Source organism: Styela clava, chromosome 7 (assembly GCF_964204865.1).
Source record: "Styela clava chromosome 7, kaStyClav1.hap1.2, whole genome shotgun sequence".
In the NCBI taxonomy this organism is placed as follows: Eukaryota; Metazoa; Chordata; class Ascidiacea; order Stolidobranchia; family Styelidae; genus Styela; species Styela clava.
The window spans coordinates 16,573,561-16,601,191 of NC_135256.1; the positions used below are offsets into that span (position 1 = coordinate 16,573,561).

The 27,631-nt window shown below is 33.3% G+C and overlaps 1 long non-coding RNA gene across 3 annotated transcripts; it reads left to right on the forward strand.

Moving 5' to 3' along the window:
• On the forward strand, positions 1–27,413 carry LOC144425230 (uncharacterized). Of its 3 annotated transcripts, XR_013477391.1 has the most exons (9): positions 1–101; positions 882–943; positions 1,950–2,067; positions 4,342–4,381; positions 4,978–5,124; positions 11,401–11,514; positions 16,149–16,258; positions 20,579–20,693; positions 26,609–27,413. It is a non-coding gene; the product is annotated as an uncharacterized LOC144425230 (long non-coding RNA). The 3 variants fall into 3 exon arrangements; XR_013477392.1 differs by lacking the exon at positions 20,579–20,693; XR_013477393.1 differs by lacking the exon at positions 16,149–16,258.
• Positions 27,414–27,631: the final 218 nt, after the last annotated feature.

The following is a 27,631-nucleotide window of genomic DNA, read 5'->3' on the forward strand; positions in this document are numbered from 1 at the left end:
GCAGTCACAAATGTTCGTCGTAGGATAAGGTTTGATTTTGTGTAGTATGTATGGATAAGCTGACTGTTGGGTTATGACAGCGAGTTCGAAACAATATTCATGTGAGCTAAATGTTCTTTATACTTATTGTTTTCATTGCTATTCTATTGCTTTCATTTTACTATTGTATAAGTGGTAAATTAGAGGTTTTCGGGCCTATACGAAATGTAATTATTAACCTAATACAGAAGTCTAGATTGGCGGGTGATTCTTTTTAATATCGAACTCACTAACATCGGGTTCCATCGTTTTCTCACAACTGGTCGAACTTAAAAACTATATGGCAATACATAGACTTATCATATTAAGAAACTTACACGTAATATACTAATCTACGTCACTACGTAAGCTGCATTCAACAGGACAAGATTTACATGAATGTAATGCATAATTTTCAAAACTTTCGCAAATGTAGCGCAAAATCAATGGTTTATTAGAGATTCGCCGTAGCCTTTTCACTTTCATATTTTATTGTGTATAGGGTGCTCCCATAGTATTCGTACCAAGATGGCGCACAACCTGAACACAGTATGTGTACCTGGTTAGGGTTCAGTTGTGCGCCATCTTGGTACGAATACTACCGGATCGCCATGTATAGATTGGATCTTTGTACAAAGACCCTATCAACGTTCAAAATAAGAGAATAAATTATTATTCAGTTTAAGTTAGGAATGCAGATTGCGCTGGAAATTCAAATTTTCAAATCATTCCTAACCCCGAATGGATAATTACTATTATGTCATTTTAGAACGTGGCGGGAGCTTTGTGTAAAAGATCCGATATGAATATGCTAGCTACAGTTCTGCGACAGTTTATTTATCAATATTTTAACTTTTTTTCAGATGCAAAACTATTAAAGGTTGGTGATTCAAAGACACAAAGTAACGAACGAGGAATAATACAAGTAAATATCATTTAAACATTTTATTTGACTTTCGACGCCTATTTTATTCCTGTACACCACTGTTTTCGTTTAGAATGCTAAACAATTAGATGCGAGCGCACCGTGTCTCGGGTCTTGCGATCAAAGTCGGCATGGTTATGCCACTTATTTGATTGTGTGTTTTCCCTTGAAATTGTAAGATTTATATTTTTACAAGTTTTAATAATTGTCTTTCGAATCAAAATTCCAAAAAAGTAAGTTCACGTTTATTAAAATGCTAAATAGTTCGATGCAAGCCAACATTAATACGCTGCTTATTTGATCCTGTGCATTCTATCGAAATTGAAGATTTAGATTCTGTACAAGTTTTAATAATTGTGTTTTGAAGCAGAAGTCCGAAATAGTACTATAAATATAGTACCTTGTATCAAATTGGTGTACTCTTTGCGACCCCTAAAATTCGTTGCTCGCTTCTCTGATGGATAGCGATCTCCAGTTTGCGATCCCCACCGTGAACAATGTGATAATTCTACAAGTTACTGATCAGAGTTAATTAGTCATATACTTGATGTAGGTGTTTTACTGTTATTGTAATATTTGCAACTCGTGCAGTTTGAAAACTACACCTGATATGTTATAAAATATTAAGCTGAATTTATGAAATTGAATGATTACATATGCCTGTAACTGTAGAGTCGATGAAAAGCAATTTCTATGGTAATCTATAATATTTGAAATTTAATGGCAATCGCTGAATAAATTTTATTCGTCTAAATTTTCTTAGTTCTGTGTATTTAATTGAAAAAAAAATCGGAGAAAAGTTTGGCTTTTATGAAATCAAATGTTGAAATTTACCCATTACGTATTTTATTTAAACTAACGTCTATTTTTTTGCTTTGCAGTGTCTCTGTCAAATAGCATTTGTCTGAATTAACAACCTAATGACATAGATGGCTTAACGAAATTTAGTTAATTTTAAATTTAGAATTGGCTTGCACAAAATCATGACATATATATTGATTTTCAGCTTTTTAAAACACTGCTTGAAAGTTGACAGGACAATTTATCATTGTCCAAAAGAAATTCGTCAAGTGCCAGCTTTTCATCAGTGGGTGAGATGGAGGCCTATCAAGTCTGAAGAGCAAGTATGTAACTAAATCATTTGAAATATTTTCAATTTAGATGTCTATAGTATAAATAAATGATATATATATTGTATTTTTTTCGGGAAATCTACATACAAATATTACTTTCAATATATTGAGTGTAAGCTCAGTTTTGGTTTGTGGGTCAAATGAAATTTTCTAAAAATTACAACCTTAAAATTTCATCATAACATGATTTGCACAACTACCGTTTTATTCTGGCTGTTGAGTCGGTCCAGTGAATAAGGCTAGGGCCATGTTTTAGAAATAAAAATTGAGCTTTTTTCGTTCCGCCCAATAGTCGAGGTACAAGAATGATTAAATTGATCTTATTTTTGTCAGTTTGGGCACCAATGCGCGCTCATAATTGTTTATGGCAAAATCTGTTAAACCAAACCATGCTCATTTCGTAGAATCGCGGAATTAAATATTCTGTCCTACCAATTAACTGTAGCAATACCCGGTGAATATTGGCATAGTCAGTATAGCGCAGGGGCTAACTGCTGTGTTGTCCCATCTGCTGTCGTTTCGTTTAATCGTCCAAACCGAAAGGCCAATTACTATCTTGTAATTTAAAGGTTATTAGGCCAACATAAATAAAAGGCATTTCACCGCAATATAGTGTCACGTTGTGATTACGACAAACAGTGAAATTTTTTCCTAGTGATACTTTTAGTTCAGCAGTGTATATCTGCAGAGATACTGGAAGAATTTGAACTATGCCTCGTTGAGTGCAATTCGGTTAAAACACAATAACCATGCAAATATTAAAACTCATTGTTTAACTTGTTGTTTATCATAGGATGCCTATATATACTAATTTGTCTGACATGTTTGGAAACGTAGTCCTGGCCTTTTTCATTAATCTGATGAGCGTTTTTGCCACAAATGGTAATTGACACTAACTACCATACTATATAAAGTAATCAGGCTAATTTTTTGGGGCTCCTGAAGTATGCGAACCAAGATGGCGGACATCGGAATGTAATATGTGTACTAGGTTAGGGTTAGGCCATAATTTTAGGTACAAATACTACGAGAGGCACTTGGCTAGTCTTCGAACTCATAGTAGGACTAAAATAAGGGAAATTGGATTAAAATTGGGGCCTAACCCTAACCCTGTTACCCATGCTACGTTTCGATGTCCGCCATCTTGGTTCGCATACTTCAGGAGCACTAATTTTTTAAATGTGACCTGTACGCTCTGGTAGTTCACAGTTGATATTCATGCCAATGATGTTCCCAACTAGATCAAACTGGAATCGCCCCAAATTTCCCATAATGATATTATAAGAGTGAGCCATACTATGTGAATTAAGATAGCCGTTAATCTTACACCTTTAAGAACTCGTGTTTCAACTACAATTTCCAAAAACGATACTGTATAAATTATATTCAACCAAGTGTAAACTTCTTTTTGATTCTTATCCACTTGCTAAAAGTCCTAACTTATCATATCATCCATGTTCATAACTATTTAAAAACAGAGACATAGAAATATGTGTCATATTTTCCCTATTGTTAGTGCGGGTCACGTCATGTTATGCCTAATCATGTGTATTAAGAAGAGCTTAATTAATGTAAACTCTCCAACATAATTTCTACTGAATGGTCTCTTTCATATACGGCACTCACCGTCAATATAAGATATAGTAGTTTCAAAACTCTAGAATTCTTACTTTTTAAATTAGATATTAGGAACTTGGGTGTCGCTGCTCGATAGCCAGTTTAGTTCCCCGCGACGTCCCTTCCCCAGTAAAACGGTGTAAATTTTCTTTGTATCGTATTTTATGGTTGTAATACTTTTTACTGGTTGGAAAAAATAAACTTGACTTGACTTGATTAATCGTGTATCTTACCCCCTTTGGTACTAGTTAACCATGACATTCGTGGTCACATGTGTTTCGAACTAAAATCGCATTAAGTTTCCAATAACGGTATTATATGAGTGAGGAGAATCAAGTGCATCTATATGCATCAATATAACCGGGAATCGTACACCCTTTAGTACTGGTTAAATGGGATTTGTGTCCCAAACTAAAATTTCGAAGGTCACTATATATATACATGAGATCCCACTAATTGTAAATCTACTATAGTCAGCCTATATCCCTATTGCTAGTAGCCTTATGCTCATAAGTGTTTGAATCTAGGAATATATTCCTTATTTCTCTATCGTTTATTCCCTAGTTATGATCTGTCATGTTTTTATATTTATATATATAATGTCTAAAATGTCTTTGGATGAAGTTATTTATAAATGTATATTTTCAGGTCTCTGGGATGGGAAGGAAAGATAATAGAGAACTTGAAGGTAAAATATAACACACTAATAAATAATTCACTAGTTAAAATTTAGATAATGAGATACAACATAGCACACTGACAGATCATTTCGAATAAGTAATATTTATAATATTGAAAATCTGCAAATAATATAGAATGAACGTAAATGAATATCAGTACAAGTTGTCGTCCTTGTATCTTTCGAATAAGCATAGCTTATCACAATAGCGTGGACAATTTTTTGAGGGGCGTAAAGGTAATTAGAAACAGAAATATTTGTTAAATTTTATCTGCACCGCCTTATTTTTGATATTTACATTTCTTAATAGCCGTATCTTCAACGTGCTTTTCAATGAATATAAATATAATTTATATGATGTGTTGCAATATTATACACTGACAAATCATTCCAAAGTAATGTTAGTAAATAAGGGGGAAATCTGAATAATTTGTCAATGAACTGAAAATTATTATTTTTATTTTATGTATCCAAAGTATAAGCATTGCTTCTCTGTGCTCCTGTCAAATCATATTTTCCGTAACTTATAAATCTAAAACTTAATAATGACTTAGTTCGAACAACTATATTTATTCAAATCAATATTATACAAAATTTACTTACAGTTCATTATCTCGCATAAAGTTCAGCTTTCTGAAACTCTTCTTGAAAGCGGAAAAGACAGTTTATCATTATACATCAAAAGACATACGAAGTTATTTGTCCGATTATGCATCACTGAGGGAGGTGGATGCATCGAGTCTAAAGAGCAAGTATGTTACTAAAATCTTCTGAATCTTGCTAATTTACATTCATCACAAACAAGTTAGAATACTATATTATAAAAATCGGTGAAGAAATAAATGATAAAGAGGTGAATCCGCAACCCAATTTCTTGATTGCGGCATTATAAAATATTAAAATTAAAATATAAAACGGAAGATATCACCATAAGTTTTGTTTTAGCAGTCTCGCAGCAGATTGAAAACGCTTTTTAGACATTGTAAATCACAAAATTTGGTGTTATGTTAGGATTTCTTTAAAATATATACCATATTAGTAACTGAAATCGAAACACAATAAATTAACACGCGATGTACCTTTTGTCTACTTTTAAAACTAACTACCTATTGAGCCGCATACGACTTTTTCTCGGTATGTGACGATATATAAAACGAGAATATCGGTTGGAAACCGAAGACTTATCGATCGATAGTTAGGGGATCGTAATTACAATCGTTCGTGTTTTTTCCATATCTTGGGAAATTCCAAACGATGAAACCTTAAAAAGAATCAGAGTGACAGGCCTGCGGCGGGGCGGATTCACTGTTGTTACTATTGGTTTCATTGTTCTTCATTTCAAGTTCGCTGATTGACGCGGTAATTTTGAGTTGTGAAGTTTGAGTAATGATTTTATATTGTCGTAAGACGTAAGTCGTCGCAACTACAGGTTTCATTGAACACAATTAAGCCAAAAAATACCGCATTTTAAATATTGTCGCATCCAGGGGCGCAGCCAGGATTTTCCAATGGGGGTTACGATGAAATTAAAAATGTGCGCCAAAAGTGCAATTCACGACGACGTAATGCGTTTAATGAACTAAAATGTATGGTCGTTCACAGCGAAATTTCACAGTTACGTTGTAGCCCGTCTCTTTTTGCCTGATGGTGTTGGTGAATATTTTTCAAGTCGTATTTCAAACGTCGACTATTAATCCGTAGTCAGCGGGTACCCGTAGAAATAAAACATCAAAAATTCGGGAAAATTAATTTCAGAGAGAACTAAAACTCGCAGATGTCAGTAGTGTCATAATGGTTTATATGTACAAAAATACGCTCGCATGTAGCGCCGATCAAATGCATGAAATGTGAAACTATTACTTGGAATTATTGGTATGAAGTTGAACTTTTATTTCCATTCAATGATTAATTACTGGCGCCGTGATCAGTAGCGGGCAAAATCGTGTTTTTTAATTCAGTTAACCGAATATTTTTAACGGACACCGAATAATCAGTATTGTCATTTTGAACGACATCAATTGGGATGTCGGCCGCCGAAACCACCGCGGTGACAATATTTATTTTTTTTCGGATTTTACTAGAACAGTGTGGCGTTTTTTATTTCATAATTTTGTCGTAATCGAAGGCCTCGGTGAAATATTAGTCACCGCGATCGTTTTGGCGGCCGACATCCCAATTAATCTTGTTAGACTATATTAAGGCCCTTTTTTATTCACTAGTAAATATTAATTATCACGGCGGATATCGTAGTTTTTATATATCGGACATGATTGTGAGTTCACATCGGCAAAGAGGGACAACAAGTGCATTCACAACACAAATTATTTTCATTATGATTTCTATCTTCTATCACAGTTTGTAAATTACGGTCCCAACTTTAAGCTGACAATATCATTATTATTTACCCCGGGATGCGATATTTGTGACGCGGATAGTTGACATCTCTATGCGTTTAATTTTAGATCGTGTCCGTGTTACTTTAGTAGTAAATAATAATCGAAAAACTTCGCAAATTGGGTATCACCAGAATACATAGTGTTGAATGTTCACGTAACTCAACTTTGTTAAAACACTTTTTTCATTGATACTAATCACATGAATAAATCGGCAATAATGCCATTCTTACGTGGTCAAAATAATATTTTTCCTAATATCTCGAGAAATTTCCATAAAATACATTATTTACCTGTGTCACTTATCTGGTTCGACGTTTCTAAATTTACAGAAACGGTGTTCAAACGATATATGCAAAATTAGGAATTGAAAAATATGACGAAAAAAAGCAGAAAATTTTTTTTTCAAAATTTCCTTTTAAATTTTTCGTTTCTACCTGTTAGCGATAGCCGTTGGTAACTTCTTACTTGTAACAGGTTGTAATTTTTTTTCACATTTATCGTTTCTACCTATTAGTGATAGCCTTTGGTAAATTCCTTCCCGTAACTCGTTGTAAATTAATGTTAATAAATTCTAACTTGCTTCCCAATGCGCTGTGATTTGAATTAATAAAATGTGAACCCCCCGCAACGGTCATGGATTTGACTAATCTCAAAAAACGATTCCTGTCTACTTATAGTTGGCAGTTTGGCATGCAGTTTAAAAAAGTGATTTTAAGTTTTCTAGACTAAAATTCGAGTAACAAAGAACCCAATAAAATTATCATACTATAAAAAAGAATTCGACTAAGCTCATAAATGTAACTGTAAATTAAGATCCCCAAACATTTTAGTCGCCTTCCTACAGCAATATAAACAACTTCACCCCCAAGTTTACAAAAACATTTGAGGTCAGAAACGCATATAATACAGAACAAATGAACAAGATAAATCATAGTTTATAGTGTTTTCAATGAGATAAATTAACTCAGTGGTCTTCCAGAGAGTTTTTTTTAAATTTTGGTGACATTTGCGTCAGCCACAATCTCAACACCCCGTTTACTAATTGAATGGCAATTTCGATGTTTTGATAGCACTAGTTTCATTGTTACAAACCCCTTTGTTAGCGAGAATCATTACGTGTTTATAATTTGATGACGTTTTACGTTGTTACGCAGCCGTTGCAAACGTATCGACGCAGCATTATTGCGACATGGTTCTGTTTCTCGATTAATCCCGGGAATTCTAAATTATCACCACGCTGCTTCGATGAGTTAACACCTTCTGTCTTGTATCCAGTGTAATCTATTTCGCTAGGAGTTGTTTATCTTGTTTAATATTGGGTTTACTATTCGCGGTCAGGATAAACGATTCGGATTGAAATTATTAATTGGGTTTAATCAAGGGTTTTTACTGGAGTTGTAATATAATTTAGGGATACATTATAGTCCAAATAGAAGGATAACTGCTGTTCTTCGTATTTAGTCCATAAATTAGGTTGTATTTACTTTGGATTATAATTTGTTGAATTGAGTTGCCTGGAGATCCTAAACATTCGGTATGTAAATATTGTTTTATCTTGTATGATTTATTCTGTATTTTAGTATTGTGAATACTATTTTATCCTATGTGATTTAATCTGTACCTAATTGTGACATATGGTTATCTGCTAATTGCTGTGAATTGTTATTGCTTGTAAAAATGGTAATACTGTTATATTTGATTAATTGTGCCATATAAGCTATTTATTGGCAGAAAACCGTTCCATATATGTTCCTTATACTCGGTATCAAGATTTACGTTACGTTCCATTAACAACATTTTCGTTGAATTATATTGGGGTAGCACTTAAAAGGCACAGCAGAATCTGGGGGCACTTTAACCGCTGTTTACAAACTTTTATTGCATGAAAGCACGGACTAGTTGTAACAATTAACCGATATAGGTTTGGGGTCAGGACTGGGGTATTGGGACGCGTTTTTGAAGTCTCCAATCTCTTAATGAGCGTAAGAAGTAACCAGGCTACATAGAATCGAACGCAACACCCTCCTCCACCATATATAAGAGGTCGTAAATGAAAGAATCCAGGGTTCTGCCTTCACAAAAATTACATGGTTTGCCAAATTATGAGATATTTCAATTGAAAAGATACATTTTACATATATATAAATCAAGCAGTGATGTATCTCTCGAATATAACATGACTTTTATTTCCTCATTTCATTGCATTTCAAGGAGCTCCATTTGAATATTTTCTGCGCTATTTCCTGCACAGTGCATTCAGCACCAACTTTTTTGCGTGTTTTCATTTGTCCAATTATATTTAAATTGTAGGCTCGTTAAACGATTAACTGTTCACTAAACTATTAGGTTATAATAAATTCTGTTACGTAAAAAAACATAATCTACTCTTCGAGTGTAGATTGAATAATTAATTCAAACCCGCCGTTTCGTCCCTATAATTAAAGTGAAGCGTCTCTAGCCGGATTATTTTACTCCGAGGGTCGTATCAGGCCCGCGGGCTGTTGTTTTCCGACCCATGGGCTACGCGAACTACCTACGTGGAAGAATCCAGCAATATTATCGCATGTGATTATCCCCCTCACAACTCAAATCTACAAACTCGCACAGAGTACAGTAATCAACTGCACAGTGCGCAAACAAAAGCAGATTACAAGAAATCACCCCCTTCTGTATCGATTTCGCCCACTTTGGAAATCACTGGTTTATACCACCTGGTTGTAAACAGTTAATAATAACCATGCCATTCATGTTCCTATCCAGAATCTCAATAAATTTTTAATACTGGTAATATTGGATCGAGTCTAATCAAGCACATTCATATAATCGTAAGTCTTACTACCTTCGGTACTGGTTAACCATGTAATTCGTGTCCCAAGCTGAAATTTTATATAATGAGACCCGGCCAATTGCACCAATTTAGCCGTAAATTCCCTACACCCGACTACACCCTTCATATTGATGACTGTTCGATTCTGGCAATCCTTGGTAGTCCAAGCAACCATACGATTCATATTGATAAGTGTTCGAATATGGCAATCCGTGGTACCAAGTAACCATACGATTCATGTTGATGAGTGTTCGAAGCCAGCAATCCTGAGTAGTTCAAGTAACCATGCGATTCATATTGATAAGTGTTTTAATCTGGCAATCCTCAGTAGTTCAAGTAACCATGCGATTCATATTGATTAAGTGTTCAAATCTGACAATTTTTGGTAGTCAAGTAACTATACGATTTATATTGATGGGTATTCGAATCTGGCAATTCTCAGTAGTCCAAGTAACCATACAATTCATATTGATAAGTGTTCGAAGCTGGTAATCCCTGTTATTCCAAGTAATCACACGTTTCATGTTGATAAGTGTTGAAGCTGGCAATATTCCTAATGCGCTGTTATTAAGTGCGAGTATTCATATATTATATTAATGCGTGTATGTAAATATGTATGACGCTGTAATAATGCAAAAATTACGACTCTAAAATCGTTTATCATGAGGTACCCAAGCTAACATGTCTAACTTCGTTAAAAGCATAGTTCTTATCATTCTGCATACCATATACCATTTTTTTATTATTCTTGACACCCGTTTTCACCACAAATGATAGATCACGCGAAGTACCATACTATGTAAGTGGATCTGACAGAGGGTATACCTACATCACATATATGTGATTGTTAAACCCGAGTCTGTTGATACCCTTATCGATACTCAGTTGAGCGTTGGAAGCTGAATTATATTTCAAGTAACGATAACATGATAGTGCATAATAGTACATATGATAGTACATAATAGTAACATAAGTCTCACACCGTACTGGTTTAAAAAATATGGTTCATGTCCTAAAATTGAAGTTCCTATAATATACAGGAGGACCTTGAAATTAAGGTAAATATAACGCACAATGCCTGTGGTACACAAACATTTTAAGCCGCCTAAGTTTGGAATTTCTCAAGTCTCGCGCCCCACCTCAAAATTACTAGTTAACAATGTGCAAAAACCCAGATAGTTAGGGCGGAAGTTTTAGTCAAGAAGCACGTTGCAAATACGTGGATGGAACGTAGGTAAATAACGAAATAAATTGGGAAATGAGGCGAACAAGATTTTATGCTTTTTTTTTAAGTTTCATCAATCAGCTTCACGTCTAGTCTTCTTGACGTCAATTGACTAGTCAATATTTATATGATGAGTTACAATATAATGCACTGACAGATAATTCAAATTAAGTCAAGATTGTAATTTTTGTAGGGATCAGCAAATAATTTTAGAATAAATGGAAAATTAATATATATATATATATATATTTTTTATACTTCTAGTAGAAGCTTAGCTTCCTGTGTCCCAGTTATTTACAACTCCAGAGATTGATAATGACATAGTTCGAACAACTATATCTCTTCTCTGTATTTTTGTCAAATAGCATTTTTTGTAAATTAAATAACTTGATAATGTCCTAGGTCAACGAAATTTGGTTCCACCTAAAGTTAGATAGACTCGGCATACACATAACCATGACATTAAATTAATTTTGTTTCCGTATTTTTAATATAAGCTTACCTTTGCTTTACTTCAAAGAGCATTTTTTGTGATTTATAACTCCAAAACTTGACAACGAAACTATATATCTATTTTCAGTTTCCTAAAACACTGCTTGAATGAGTCATGCATCAAACGGAATGAACATTGTTATTAGTCTAGTGCATCACGGAGTGAGAAGGAAGACTATATAGTGTAAAGAGTGAAGAGCAAGTATGTAATCTTATAAATCTTTCAATTTATATTTTGTCAGGTATAAACTGATATATTATGTTAAATCCCGCTAGTCAAGAAGAGCTGCAAATATTTGAATTATTTTCACAAGATGTCCATATTATTTCGCCCAATTTTATTTATATAATTTCGTAAAGTCATGTAATGAAATGGTTTCCACCCGCTAGTTCACGGACAGGTGTGCAGTTTTTAGTTGGCATGCAATAAATGTTGCTGCTTTGTTAATTCCGTATACATAATTCCCGAAAAGACGCGGGTCATGTTTCTTTTTGGACGTTCTCCCATCGTTTGACAAGTATCGAAGTATGCGCCAGTCCGCCAGCAATGAGGTTATATTACTGGTAATGCGGCAAATGCGTATGCATTAATACAATTGGTCGGGCCGCATTCTATAGTATTTATTGTATTCGTACTTTATGGGTTTGTTTCGCCGTCATAGCGTTTTGTTCGTTTTCAATAGTCTAAAACAGTAGTTTTTAACCAGGGTTAAATCGAATTTTTGGTTTTTGTTGGGGTAACGGGTTTGACGATATTTAAACGTACACGTTCAACAACCAATAAATTAGCGTTGCTGTTTGTGTAGCGTTGTAAGTTTTAGTGAACACGTCATCTCCACGGATGTCGCGCGCTTTGGTGTTTGTGCTTATATGATAGTGCCCTTAGATGCTTTCTGCTTATGACTTTGAAACATCTTGGGTTGTTTTGGCAAACCAAGGATTTTCAACCTGAATCTTTTCATTTTCTATAGCCTTGCACGAAATTATTCTTCCCCTTTATAAAGTTGAGATTGGGCTTCTAATTTCAACCGTTCGGTACAATGGGATTTGGCGGAAGCTTTCAGGATAACAAGGGGTTCGACAGGCTCGGAATGGTTAAGGTTAACTAGAATTTGAAAAATCAACGTAGTATTATTTTATTTGATGTTGTCATTTCGCTAGAGCAGACAGGTACGAATAGATTTGTTTAATTATATATCCAATTCATATCTAATTTATCAAATTACATTTTTGGTTATTCATAAACCCAAAACTTGACATAGTTCATATAGTTCACATAATGTCATAGTTCGAAAAATTATTGGTACATTCAAATTTTAACCCCAAGCCGAAATTAGATCGAAATAATTAAATATTTTTCTGAAATCAATCATTTTTTGTAAAATTTACCATCTTCGAATACCACATTGTGCCACCGCAAGTTTTTGTTGAATTAAGTTTTTGGACACGTCAGTGTACATAACGATCGTTTCAATATTATGTTGTTGTTCTTGTTAGTATTCTTCTTTCGTCATGATGAAATCTCTTTTCTTTTCGAATACTGGACCAATTGCTTTGAAATTTTCAGTGGTTAAATATTGTTTTTTTGCCAGAAGGCTATTACTTTTACTTATTTCAAAAATTTCTGTGGACTTCGGAAAATTCGCGTGTTTTATGTGTCAGAATGAAAAATAGCGACACCTTGTGACGTGTCCATATATTTGAGCAAAGCTCTCTTGTTTATATTAGTCCTCGATTTAATGGAAATATATGAATTTTATATCCGCTAGATCGGAAAAGTTCGAAATAATTCAATATTTTGGAAAAAACTTATAGTGCAATATACCAATTATCTAAGTATATTACCACAGTTGTGAATGTTTCTTTGAAAAATGAGAGATTTGATTTGAAATTAATGCTTCCATTGAATTGAATTTAAATCCGTCGTTAATTTAAAATAACAAATTAGTGGTTGTCCAGCTTGGGTTAGGTTTCGGGTTAGGAGAAATTAAAAAATTTGAAATTTGCATTCGGGGGTGTTTTTTGAAATAAATGCTTTCGTTGAATTGAATTGAAATCTGTTGTAAATGTCCAACCCAGATTTGTGTTTGGTAAATTTTTATTTAAATACAAAAAATTCTGATTAATAATAATTTATTTCTAAGTCATTGTCGCGTGAATGTCTTAGCCGTACAAAAATACAATTGTGAATGCTAAATGATGTGCATTGTTTTTTACTTTGAGTAAAACAGTAAAGATGCAAAGTAAGAATGTTAAGCTAACTAGTGGGGAAATGGAAGAAAACGTATTAACAAAAAAGCGCTGGATGTTTCCACGAATTTAAGAAAGAAATGAAATGGTCACTTCTAATTCTCCGAAGAGGCGTAATAAATTGGTAGATTTGAAAGCACGCAACATGAGGACTTTTTATTAAATTTTCAGAATTTTCTGATTTTGTCGCAAGGACACTGATCAGTTTGTTCTTCATTAGGGATTGCGAATTATTTAGAATAGTTCTGTTTTATTAGCTGAATTGGTATTTCTCCGACGCTGACACTGAATATTCATAGTTTCTAATATGTGTATTGAAATGGTTTATTTTTGAACAAAAAGTTAAAATGTTTGCAAGCTGACAAGCCAGAAAAATCCTAGTTACACTGCACGCACGCCAGGTCATATTTATTAATCCCTCGCTCAAATGCTATGTTTTTGCTTTTTTAGCTGATCCTCTGCTAATAAGTGCTAATACAATACAATTCGGCAATAATCGCGAAAGTCGTTCAGGTTCATTCGTGGGCCGTTTTTCCGGAGTTCCTAACATTTCAAATTTTTCATTTTGTCAAGGCTAGTTTTTTATTTCACATTTTGTTTTGTCTCTGTACAACACATTTCATATAGTTTATGATTGTTATCAAATTGCTGTGTTTGATTATTGCTCGATCTGTTTACCCTCGGTTTGTGCGCTCGATATTCCAACGGTTGTTGTTCTGACTCCTTTTCAGAAGGTGCAGTCTGGCTGTCGGGTATTCAATGTAGTAAAAAGAAGATTTCTTGTGATTGGTTGCTAAATCTGTTGTAGGCTGCACTGTTGTATATTTGACGCTTACACTGGATATTCATATTTTCCAGCGCATAGAAAACAGTTCCAAACAGGCTGGCAAGGCAGAAAATATCCAATTTACATTGCACACATGCCGAGCCATATTATTTAAGCCTTTGCTTAATCGTTTGTTCTTCTATTTTAGCTGATCCTCTGCTAATAAGTGGACATTTATAAACTGTTTTACTACTTTACCTTGCTTCTAATTTTAAAGATGGAGAGTGTTAGAATATAATAGGATAAAACACGTCCATTCAACTGTTAACTGAAGGCGCTTGTTGGATGTAATTGTGACAAAATTATATCAGTTTGAGCTTTTAAAAAAATAAAAATGCGAATTCTAGTGATGGCTTTCATGTAGGTACATCCTAAAACTCTTATTTTAGTGCGATTGCTTTAACATATTTTAAAATATGTTAACGTGACTATAGGTATTATAGAAAACCAATCTCCCAAATCAAATAAACCCTCTTTGGGTTTAGTACAAAATATAGAACGCCGTTAACATTATAAAAAGGAAAATATGGGATACCTGACTTCCAACTTACATTCATCACAAACAAGTTAGAATACTATATTATTAAAATCGGTGAAGAAATAAATAATAAAGAGGTGAATCCGCAACCCAATTTCCTGATTGCGGCATTATAAAATTTTAAAATTAAAATATAAAACGGAAGATATCACCATAAGTTTTGTTTGAAAACGCTTTTTAGACATTGTAAATCACAAAATTTGGTGTTATGTTAGGATTTCTTTAAAATATATACCAGAAACACAGTAAATTGGCACGCGATGTACCTTTTGTCTTTTTTGAAACTAACTACCTATTGAGCCGCATACGACTTTTTCTCGGTATGTGACGATATATAAAATAATTAATGCAAAATATATCGATCGATTTTTTTTACAATAATTCAAATTACAATCGTTCGTATTTTTTCCATATCTTGGGATATTTCAAACGGTGAAACCTTAAAAAGAATCAGAGTGACAGGCCTGCGCCGGGGCGGATTCAGTGTTGTTACACTTGGTTTCATTGTTCTTCATTGTTCGGATTTTACTAGAACAGTGTGGCGTTTTTTATTTCATAATTTTGTCGTAATCGAAGGCCTCGGTGAATTATTAGTCACCGCGATCGTTTTGGCGGCCGACATTCCAATTAATGTTGTTAGACTATATTAAAGCCCTTTTTTATTCACTATTAAATATTAATTATCACTGCGGATATCGTAGTTTTTATATTTCGGACATGATTGTGAGTTCACATCGGCAAAGAGGGACAACAAGTGCATTCACAACACAAATTAATTTTATTATTATTTCTATCTTCTGTGTAGAATTTCTATCACAGTTTGTAAATTACGGTCCCAATTTTAGGCGAACAATACAATCATTATTGACCCCGGGGTGCGATATTTTTGAAGCGGATAGTTGGACATTTCTATGCGTTTAATTTTAGATTGTGTCGGTGTTACCTTCGTGTTAAATATTAATTAAACAACTTCGCATTGGTAAATTGGTAATCACTTCAATACTCACTGTTGAATGTTCACGTAACTCAACTTTGTTAAAACACTTTTTTATTGATACTAACCACATGAATAAATCGGCAATAATGGCATTTCTACGTGGTCAAAATAATATTGTTTATGTATTTTTAATATAAGCTTACCTTTGCTTTACCTCTGTTAATAAGCATTTTTTGGGATTTGTAACTCCAAAACTTGATAATGAAACTATATATTTATTTTCAGTTTTCTATATCACTGATTGAAAGAGTCATTGCATCAAACGGACATTGTTATTAGTCTGGTGCCTCACGGAGCGAGATGGAAGCCTATATAGTGTAAAGAGTAAAGAGCAAGTATGAAATCTTATAAATCTTTCAATTCATATTTTGTCAGGTATAAACTGATATATCATGTTAAATCCCGCTAGTCAGGAAGAACTGCAAATATTTAAATTATCCTCACAAGATGTCCAAAATATTCCACCCAATTTTATTTATATAATTTTGTAAAGTCATATAATGCAATGGTTTCCACCCGCTAGTTCACGGAAGGTGTGCAGTGTTTAGCTGGTATGCAATAAATGTTTCTGCTATGTTAATTTCGTATGCACAATTCCCGAAAAGACGCGGGTTATGTTTCTTTTCGGGCGTTCTCCCATCGTTTGACAAGTATCGAAGTAGGCGGCAGTCCGCCAGCAATGGGGTTATAATACTGGTAATGGGGCAATTGCGGCTGCATTAATACAATTGGTCGGGCCTCATTTTATAGTATTTATTGTATTCGTACTTTATGGGTTTATTTCGTTGCCATAGCGTTTTGTAGTTTTTCAATAGTCTAGAAGAGTACTTTTTAACCAGGGTTCAATCGATTTTTTGTTTTTTGTTGGGGTAACAGGGGTTCGACGAGGTTCCTTTGAATTAAAACAGTTTTCTAATATGGGAATTTCTATCACATCGTCCACTAATTATGCAAATTTAACTACAGTTCATCCTAGATATTTAAACTTACACGTTAAACAACCAATAAATTCGCGTTGCTGTTTGTATAGCGTTACGCAGTTGTAAGTTTGTAAGTTTTAGTGAACCCCTCATCTCCACGGATGTCGTGCGCTTTGGTGTTTGTGCTTATATGATAGTGCCCTTTGATGCTTTCTGCTCATGACTTTTAAACATCTTCGATTGCTATGGCAAACCAAGGATTTTCAATCTGAATCTTTTCATTTTCTATAACCTTGCACGAAATTATGCTTCCCCTTTATAAAGTCTTAATTGGGCTCCTAATTTCAACCATCTGGTACAATGGGGTTTGGCGGGAGCTTTCAGGATAGCGCAGTGGTTCGACAGGCTTGGAATGGTTAGGGTTTAGAATTTGGAAAATCTACTGTGTATTATTTTATTTGATGTTGCCATATCGCTAGAGCAGACAGGTACAAATAGATTTGTTTAAATATATATCCAATTCATATCTAATTTATCAAATTACATTTTTGGTCATTCATAAACCCAAAACTTGACATAGTTCATATAGTTCACATAATGTCATAGTTCGAAAAATTATTGGTACATTCAAATTTTAACCCCAAGCCGAAATTAGATCGAAATAATTAAATATTTTTCTGAAATCAATCATTTTTTGTAAAATTTACCATCTTCGAATACCACATTGTGCCACCGCAAGTTTTTGTTGAATTAAGTTTTAGGACACGTCAGTGTACATAACGATCGTTTCAATATTATGTTGTTGTTCTTGTTAGTATTCTTCTCTTTCGTCATGATGAAATCGCTTTTCTTTTCGAATACTGGACCAATTGCTTTGAAATTTTCAGGGGTTAAATATTGTTTTTTTGCCAGAAGGCTATTACTTTTACTTATTTCAAAAATTTCTGTGGACCTCGAAGATTCGCGTTTTATGTGTCAGAATAAAAAAATAGCGACACCTTGTGACGTGTCCATATATTTGAGCACAGCTCTCTTGTTTATATTAGTCCTCGATTTAATGGAATATTCATATATATCCCCGCTAGATCGGAAAAGTTCGGAATAATTCAATATTTTGGAAAAAACTTATAGTACAATATACCAATTATCTAAGTATATTACCACAGTTGTGAATGTTTCTTTGAAAAATGAGAGATTTGATTTGAAATTAATGCTTCCATCGAATTTAAATCCGTCGTTAACTTAAAGCTTCAAAATAACAAATTAGTGGTTGTCCAGCTTGGGTTAGGTTTCGGGTTAGGAGAAATTAAAAAATTTGAAATCTGCATTCGGGGGTGTTTTTTGAAATAAATGCTTTCGTTGAATTGAATTGAAATCTGTTGTTAACTTTAATGCCCAACCCAGATTTGTGTTTGGTAAATTTTTATTTAAATACAAAAAATTCTGATTAATAATAATTTATTTCTAAGTCGCGTGAATGTCTTAGCCGTACAAAAATACATTTGTGAATGCTAAATGATGTCCATTGTTTTTTACTTTGAGTAAAACAGTAAAGATGCAAAGTAAGAATGTTAGGCTAACTAGTGGGGAAATGGAAGAAAACGTATTAACAAAAAAGCGCTTGATGTTTCCACGAAATTAAGAAAGAAATGAAATGGTCACTTCTAATTCTCCGATGAGGCGTAATAAATTGGTAGATTCGAAAGCACGCAACATGAGGACTTTTTATTAAATTTTCAGAATTTTCTGATTTTGTCGCAATGACACTGATCAGTTTGTTCTTCATTAGGGATTGCGAATACTTTAGAATAGTTCTGTTTTATTAGCTGAATTGTTATTTATCCGACGCTGACACTGAATATTCATAGTTTCTAATATGTGTATTGAAATGATTTATTTTTGAACGAAAAGTTAAAATGTTCTAAGCAAGCTGACAAGCCAGAAAAATCCTAGTTACACTGCACGCATGCTAGGTCATGTTTATTAATCCCTCGCTCAATCGTATGTTTTATTATTTTTTAGCTGATCCTCTGCTAATAAGTGCTAATACAATACAATTCAGCAATAATCGCGAAAGTCGTTCAGGTTCATTCGTGGGCCGTTTTTCCGGAGTTCCTAACATTTCAAATTTTTCATTTTGTCAAGGCTAGTTTCTTATTTCACGATTTGTTTTGTCTCTGTACAACACATTTCATATAGTTTATGATTGTTATCAAATTGCTGTGTTTGATTATTGCTCGATCTGTTTACCCTCGGTTTGTGCGCTCGATATTCCAATGGTTGTTGTTTTGACTCCTTTTCAGAAAGTGCAGTCAGGCTGTCGGGTATTCAATGTAGTAAAAAAAAAGATTTCTTGTGATTGGTTGCTAAATCTGTTGTAGGCTGCACTGTTGTATATTTGACGCTTGCACTGGATATTCATATTTTCCAGTGCATAGAAAACAGTCCCAAACAGGCTGGCAAGGCAGAAGAAAAGACCAGATCTTGGTTTAAAAAAGACCATAATATTATAGTGTGAATGAGTCTCTCGCTTATCGTCTGTTCTCCTTTTTTCCCCTAACAATAGGTCATCTATAAACTTGTTTTGGTATCATGATGCCATGAAAAGATAATGTCATTTGCACTTACGGGTTATGTTCTGATAGTCGCGTTTTTTACTGTAACTTGGTTCTAATTTTATTGCTCGATTCAAATTAGAATGATTTTAGGTCGAATCACGTCCAAATATTAACTGAGGACAGCTAAACTAACCCAATATCATATGTTCATTTTGCAATATTATTTTTTGCCTTGAATAGTAATTTTTTAACAAATGTTCATATTACTATCGTGTATTGTTTAATTGTTTTATTTTATCATTAATTGCGTTATATTGACTTTTCATTTATTTCAATTTCGGTTTGGAATGATTAAAATGAGTGTTTTACCTTCTGCTTAAAACAAACATCAATGTCGTTATACAGTCAGTGCTGGTCAAAACTAATTTAAAAAGCTTTTAGTAAAAGGTATCAGGTATCGGTAATATCGGCAATTTTTTTGGTATCGTCATTCGTATCGATATCGGCTAAACGTAGACTGATATATTCAAAATAATTAACTTTTTATCTATTCCAGAATGTTTTAAAAAGTAGGTTGAAATACTGACATAAAAATTATTTTTTGCTTGGAGTGATCGTGTTCGCGGTATTAGCCTCGTTAGGTAGGAGCAATGTTGTTTCCCAACCGCGCGAATAAAAACGGGAATATGATTATGACATGATTTTAGCCATTTATCAGCCCAACTAATTTGGCTATTTTTACAGCCAATTTTTTATATTGACATATTTAACATTGCATGGAAATTATTAAGAAATATATCGAATGGGAATTTTTCGATTTGTAAAATACAAAATACGACGTTATACGCAACTCGATGTATCAGTTAGATAGAATGAGTGAACATTTATTTATTTTACCACCCACAGTAGCCAAACCCGAATAGATAATGACATAGTTCGAACAACTATATCTCTTCTCTGTATTTCTGTCTTGTGAATTAAATAACTTGATAATGTCTTAGGTCAAGAAATTTAGTTCCACCTAAAGTAAGATGGACTCGGTATGCACATAATATGGCATTAAATTGATATTTTTATCTATTTTTAATATAAGATTACCTTTTCGCTCTGTCAAACAGCATTTTTTTGTGATTTATGACTCCAAAACTTGATAATGAAACTATATATTTATTTTCAGTTTTCTAAAACATTGCTTGAAAAAGTCATTGCATCAAACGGAATCGACAGTGTTAATAGTATGATGCATCACAGAGTTAGATGGAAGCCTATTTAGTCTAGAGAGTAAAGATCAAGTATGTAATCTTATAATTCTTTCAATTCATATTTTGTCCGGTATAAACTGATATATGATGTTAAATCCCGCTAGTCATGAAGAGCTGCAAATATGTGAATTATTCTCACAAGATGTCCAAAATATTTCGCCCAATTTTATTTTATAATTTCGTAGAGAGATGTAATGCAATGGTTTCCACCCTCTAGTTCACGGGCGAGTGTGCAGTTTTTAGCTGGTATGCGATAAATTTTTCCAATTTGGTAATTTCGTATACATAATTCCCGAAAAGACGCGGGTTATGTTCCCTTTTGGGCGTTCTCCCATCGTTTCACAAGTATCGAAATATGCGCCAGTCGCCAACAAAGGGGTTATAATACAGGCAAAGAGGGCATTTGCGGTTGCATTAATACAATTGGTCGGCCTCATTTTATAGTATTTATTGTATTCGTACTTTATGGGTTTATTTCGTTGCCATAGCGTTTTGTAGTTTTTCAATAGTCTAGAAGAGTACTTTTTAACCAGAGTTCAATCGATTTTTGTATTTTTTGTTGGGGTAACAGGGGTTCGACGAGGTTCCTTTAAATTAAAACAGTTTTATATTATGGGACTTTTCTATCACATCGTCTTCTAATTATGCAAAATTAACTACAGTTCATCTCAGATATTCAAACTTACACTTTCAACAACTAATAAATTAGCAATGCTGTTTGTATAGCGTTGAGCAGTTGTAAGTTTCAGTGAACCCGTCATCTCTGCGGATGTCGCGCGCTCCGGTGTTTGTGCTTCTATGATAGTGCCCTTAAATGCTTTCTGATTATGACTTTGGAACATCTTGGGTTGTTATGGCAAGCCAAGGATTTTCAACCTGAATCTTTTAATTTTCTATGACCTTGCACGAAATTATGCTTCCCTTTTAAAAAGTCGGGAATTGGGTTCCTAATTACAACCATTTGGTCCAATGGGGTTTGGCGGGAGCTTTCATGATAGCGCAGGGGTTCGACAGGCTTGGAATGGTTAGGGTTTAGAATTTGGAAAATCTACGGAGTGTTGTTTTATTAGATGTTGCTTTTTTGCCAGACATGTACGAATAGATTTGTTGAAATATATATCCAATTCATATCTAATTTATCAAATTACATTTTTTGTCATTCATAAACCCAAAACTTGACATAGTTCATATAGTTCACATAATGTCATAGTTCGAAAAATTATTGGTACATTCAAATTTTAACCCCCAAGCCGAAATTAGATCAAAATAATTAAATATTTTTCTGAAATCATTCAATTTTTGTAAAATTTATCATTTTCGAATACCACATTGTCCCACCACAACTTTTTGTTGAATTAAGTTATTTATTCAATTATTGATTTATTGGAATATTCAAATTTTTCCCCGCTGGGTCGAAAAAGTTCGGAATAATTCAATATTTTTGAAAAAACGTATAGTGCAATATACTAATTATTTAGGTATATTACCACAGTTGTAAATGTTTCTTTGAAAAATGAGAGATTTGATTTGAAAAAAATGCCTCTATTGAATTGAATTTAAAACTTAAAGATTTAAAATAGTGGTTGTCTAGCTTGGGTTAGGATTCGGGTTAGGAATAATTAAAAAGAATTGAAATCTGCACTCGGTGGTGTTTTTTGAAATAAATGCTTTCGTTGAATTGAATTTAATTCTGTTGTTAACTTGAATGCCCGACCCAGATTTGTCTTTGGTAAATTTTTATTTAAATACAAAAAATTCTGATAAATAATAATTTATTTTTAAGTCATTGTCGCGTCGCGTTAATGTCTTAGCCGTACAAAAATACATTTGTGAATGCTAAATGATGTTTATTGTAAGAGTAAAACAGTAAAGATGCAAAGCAAGAATGTTAAGCTGGGGAAATGAAAGAAATCGTATCAACAAAAAAGCGTCGGACGTTTCCACAAATTTAGGAAAGAAATGAAATGATCACTTCTAATTCTCTGATGAAGCGTAATAAATTGGTAGATTTGAAAGCACGAAACATGAGGGCTTTCAGATAAATTTTCAGAATTTTCTGTTTTTGTCGCAACGACACTGATCAGTTTGTTCTTCATTAGGAATTGCGAATACTTTTGCAGAGCAATGCTGTATTATATAATGATATTGTGCGAGAATCTTAAGCTATGTAATGAAGAGAGGTAAATGAACTGCAAACTTCTTGTTTCTAACACCCTTTTTTATACAAAATTCCTCTATATCCAAAAAAACTATAAAAAAATTCCAAACTATATCTCCGCCATAACAAAAACGCTTGATCAGATGTTTGAAAGCTGCACAGCAACAGATTCATAAAAAAACGCAAGTTACTTTTCGGATTTTGTCTCCCTTTGTCAATTCATTAGACACGACTTAGTTTTAGTGGTAAAAAATGTAAATCAAACAGCAGGGTTGTACAAATTATAATACAGAAGGACCAGATACAAATAACTGGGTGAAAAGTAGTTACTTAGTATCTCACGAGCCAACATTGAGGTTCTCGTGGAATTTTATCGTATTTTCAACCCTAAATATTAACTTTTTAATATACCTGTAGGAAGTAAAATGATATTTTCTGTTGTTTGCTGTCTAGTTCTGTTTTATTAGCTGAATTGTTATTTATCCGACCCTGACACTGAATATTCATAGCTTCTAATATGTGTATTGAAATGGTTTATTTTTGAACGAAAAGTTAACATGTTTTAAGCGAGCTGACAAGCTAGAAAAATCTTATTTACACTGCACGCATGCCAGGTCATATTTATTAATCACTCGCTCAATCGTATGTTTTTCTTTTTTAGCTGATCGTCTGCAAATAAGTGGTCATTTTGTACACGAAACTGGAAATAATAAAATACAATTATATGCAACAATAATCGCGAAAGTCGCTCGGGTTCATTCGCGGGCCGTTTTTCCGGAGTTCTTACATTTCAAATTTTTCATTTTGTCAAGGCTAGTTTTACCTTTCACATTTTGTTTTGTCTCTGTACAAAATATTTCATATAGTTTTTGATTGTGATTAAATTGATGTGTTTGATTATTGCTCGATCTGTTTATCCTCGGTTGGTGCGCTTGATATTCCAACGGTTGTTGTTCCGACTTCAGTCCCAAACAGGCTGGCAAGGCAGAAAATATCAAAAGTTACATTGCACACATGCCGAGCCATATTATTTAAGCCTTCGCTCAATTGTTTGTTCTTCTATTTTAGCTGATCCTCTGCTAATAAGTGGACATTTATAAACTCGTTTTACTACTTTAACTTGCTTCTAATTTTAATGTTGGAGAGTGTTAGAATATTTTAGAATAAAACACGTCCAACTAACTGTTAACTGAAGGCGCGTGTTGAATGTAATTGTGACAAAATCATATCAGTTTGAGCTTTTAAAAAATTTAAAATGCGGGTTCTACTGGCTTTCATGTAGGTACATCCTAAAACTCCTATTTGCAGTGCGATTGTTTTAAAATCATATTTTAAAATATGTTAACGTGACTATAAATATTAGAGAAAACAAATCTCCCAAATCAAATAAACCCTATTTGGGTTTAGTACAAAATATAGAACGCCGTTAACAATATAAAGAGGAAAATAGGGGATACCTGTAAAGAAGAAAAATGTCTGTCTATTACATACTTCTACGAACATTTGTTTCTGTAGTTCTTTGCGTTTCATACTTTTTCATTTTTTTTGTTGTCAAGACTTTATGATAGTTTTTGACTTACAGTTTTTTGTTCTTGGTTTAAGAAAGAACATAATATTATAGATTGCATTTTTACACGCATTTTCTGCTTGTTCTACTTGTTTCTACTACACGTCCAAATATTAACTGAGGACAGCTAAACTAACCCAATATGATATGTTCATTTTGCAATAATATTGTCTGCCTTGAATAGGGATTTTTTAACAAATGTTCATATTACTATCGTGTATAATTCACTAATTTTATTTTATCATTAATTGCGGTATATTGACTTTTCATTTATTCCAATTTCGGTTTGGAATGCTTGAAATGAGTGTTTTACCTTCTGCTTAAAACAAACATCAATGTCGTTATACATGCAGTCAGTGCTGGTCAAAACTAATATAAAAAGCTTTCAGTAAAAGGTATCGCGTATCGGTAATATCGAAAATATTTTGGTATCGGTATTCGTATCGATATCGTCTAAATGTAGACTAATATTTTCAAAATATTTAACTTTCAATCTATTACTGAATGTTTTAAAAAGTAGGTTGAAATACTGATATAAAAAGTATTTTTTGCTTGGAGTGATCGTGTTCGCGGTATTAGCCTCGTTAGGTGGGAGCAATGCTGTTTCCCAACCGCGCGAATAGAAACGGGAATATGATTATGAACTGATTTTAGCCATTTATCAGCCCAACTAGCTCAACTAATTTGGCTATTTTTGCACCCTATTTTTTATATTGACAATTTTAACATTACATGGAAACTATGAAGAAATATATCGAATGTGAATTTTTCGATGTGCAAAATACAAAATACGACGTTGGCATGGCATAAAATTCTGCGCACACAACTCGATTTATCAGTTGGATAGATTGAGTGAACATTTATTTATTTTACCACCTACAGTAGCCAAACCCGATGAGTTTTCTAACCGAACACCGATGTAATTAACATCAGTGTGCAATGTATTTAAATCAAAAAACGTATCAGGATCCAAAACATTAATTTCTTTTTATCTGAAATATGGCTTTTTCAAATCTGAAAAATTGTGTGGCATTAATAATGCTTGCAAACTGTTACTTTAACTTGTTTGGACTGCACACTTGAGATAATAATTACATAGCATGTAAATGTCGGCAATTTCTGCTCTAAAATATTAATATCGTCGTTTTATCGTTGTTGTCGGATCGGTATCGGCGACAAAAGGTATCGGTACATCTCTCTAGTTGGAATCTCTAGTATATTGTGATGACCGTTAATGTAATGTTCAAAATAGATATCCACTTCATGCGTTATTGTATCAAACGATGTGTTGTAAAACAATGTACTCTTTTACTGCAAACCCAAAAAACTCGTATGATATCAAATAGCATCTTTTTAAGCCATCTCAAGCATGTAATAGTATGTTACACATACTACTACTAAGATTTATTTCCTCAGCAACAGACAAAGTTTAATTGTTTTCTTCCGTATATATAACTGACCCGGGGTTATTTCGAAAGTTATCGGGCATGTACTTTCGGTGAATGACCGCTCATAGACTTTTCTCTTTAAGGCAAAATCTTGTATCGGTCTTGTCTCCTCATATTCTTGTTTGTTTATAGTTTTTTCGGAGCATTGCAGGTCGGCTATTTAAAAGTTAATTCGCATTAGAAGTTTGTCGCTCAAGTAGTGTTAATTTAATTGCTGTATAATCGGATTGTTTGCTTGTTTTATATTTTGGTTAAATGATAGGATTTATTCATATTACATAAATTAATGTTGCTATTGTTTGCACCTTTTTGGAATTAAGTATGTTGTCGACATACTTAGGTTGGTCGTAAACTTTAGCAACCCAATACATTATGACCAAGTATGACAGATGTCCCAATATATTGGCATATGTGAAAAGTAGGGTTAATAGTTTTGGCATCCACATTATGCGTTACGACCTCTACAATAATCATTTTAATTAGCACACTATTTGACGTTTTTCATCACATATTATTTGTTTTCGTACTTTGTTCATGTAGACTGGATATTTCATTGCCAGTAATAGACTTCAATCATATTCAAAGATGTGGAGTTGTTAATATCGAGAAAACTAGCAGGTAATAAGTCTTAAGGGAGTTGATGTCGCGCAGCGTCACCGCCCAACACGTTATAGGCGTCTTGTAGAGACTCATCATATGTAATAAGTTGCTCATAATTTACTTCCTCTACTATAAAGGTGCATAATAACTAAATGCATATATATTATTACAGGATTCTTCAATTATGGAACTTGACGAATCTTTCTGTTTTTCAAAAGAAAATACAACTCAAATAATTTAATATGAAGAAGAGTTTTATTAAAGATAAGTGAGATGTGCTAGCCAACAAATGCATCGAGTCCACACACAAGACTTTGATATAGAAAAATAGACTGTTGTTTGAGACTATATTTCATTGCCATGCGTACTTTAAGCTCGTATGCATGTGCACTGATTACTAATATGTGATCGCAAACAAGTGCATTGGGCAGCACACACATGCCTTTTATATCAAATAAGGCTATTGTTTAAAACGATACCAAAATGTCATACACACTGTAAAAGGATTATATGCGGAAGTTTAACATGGGTCGACCCGTGAGGAACTAACTATTTATGTATTTTGAATAATTGCAAAGAGATTTTGGATTGTATATTTATTAATAAATTGAATCATAGCTCAGAAAACTAAATACAATTGTTATTTGTATTCTAACAACCTGCAATGCAATCCTGTATTTGATGTCCTGGTATGATAAGTTTAAAATGATTCTTTCGTTTTACGTTATTCTTATATTTTTACTATCGTTATTGTATATTACTGATTTATTAATTATATTGTAGTTTATTACTGATATTGTATATTTTATAAGCTGTTTGCATATTTGGCTATCTTCTTTGTCATATTCATTATTTTCTATTGTATGTTTGGAGATATTTTCAACAGGAAAACAAGATATCGTGACAACGACGAAGGAATGAAAGTATAAACAGGGCTTGTCATCTATAGTGTTCATTTTGATTTTAGTCGATATAACATTTTTTTGAATATATTAATACTGATACAATAATGCACGAAGTATTATGTTTATTGCTGATATTGAATATTTATTAATAAAGCTTTTTCAGTAATATGCTTTATTCATATTTGTCTATCTTATTTGTCTTAATCATTATTTTCTCTTCTATTTTTGAGGTATTTTCAACAGGAAACAGAATTTCGTGACACCGACCAAAGAAGAAAAGTATTGACAGG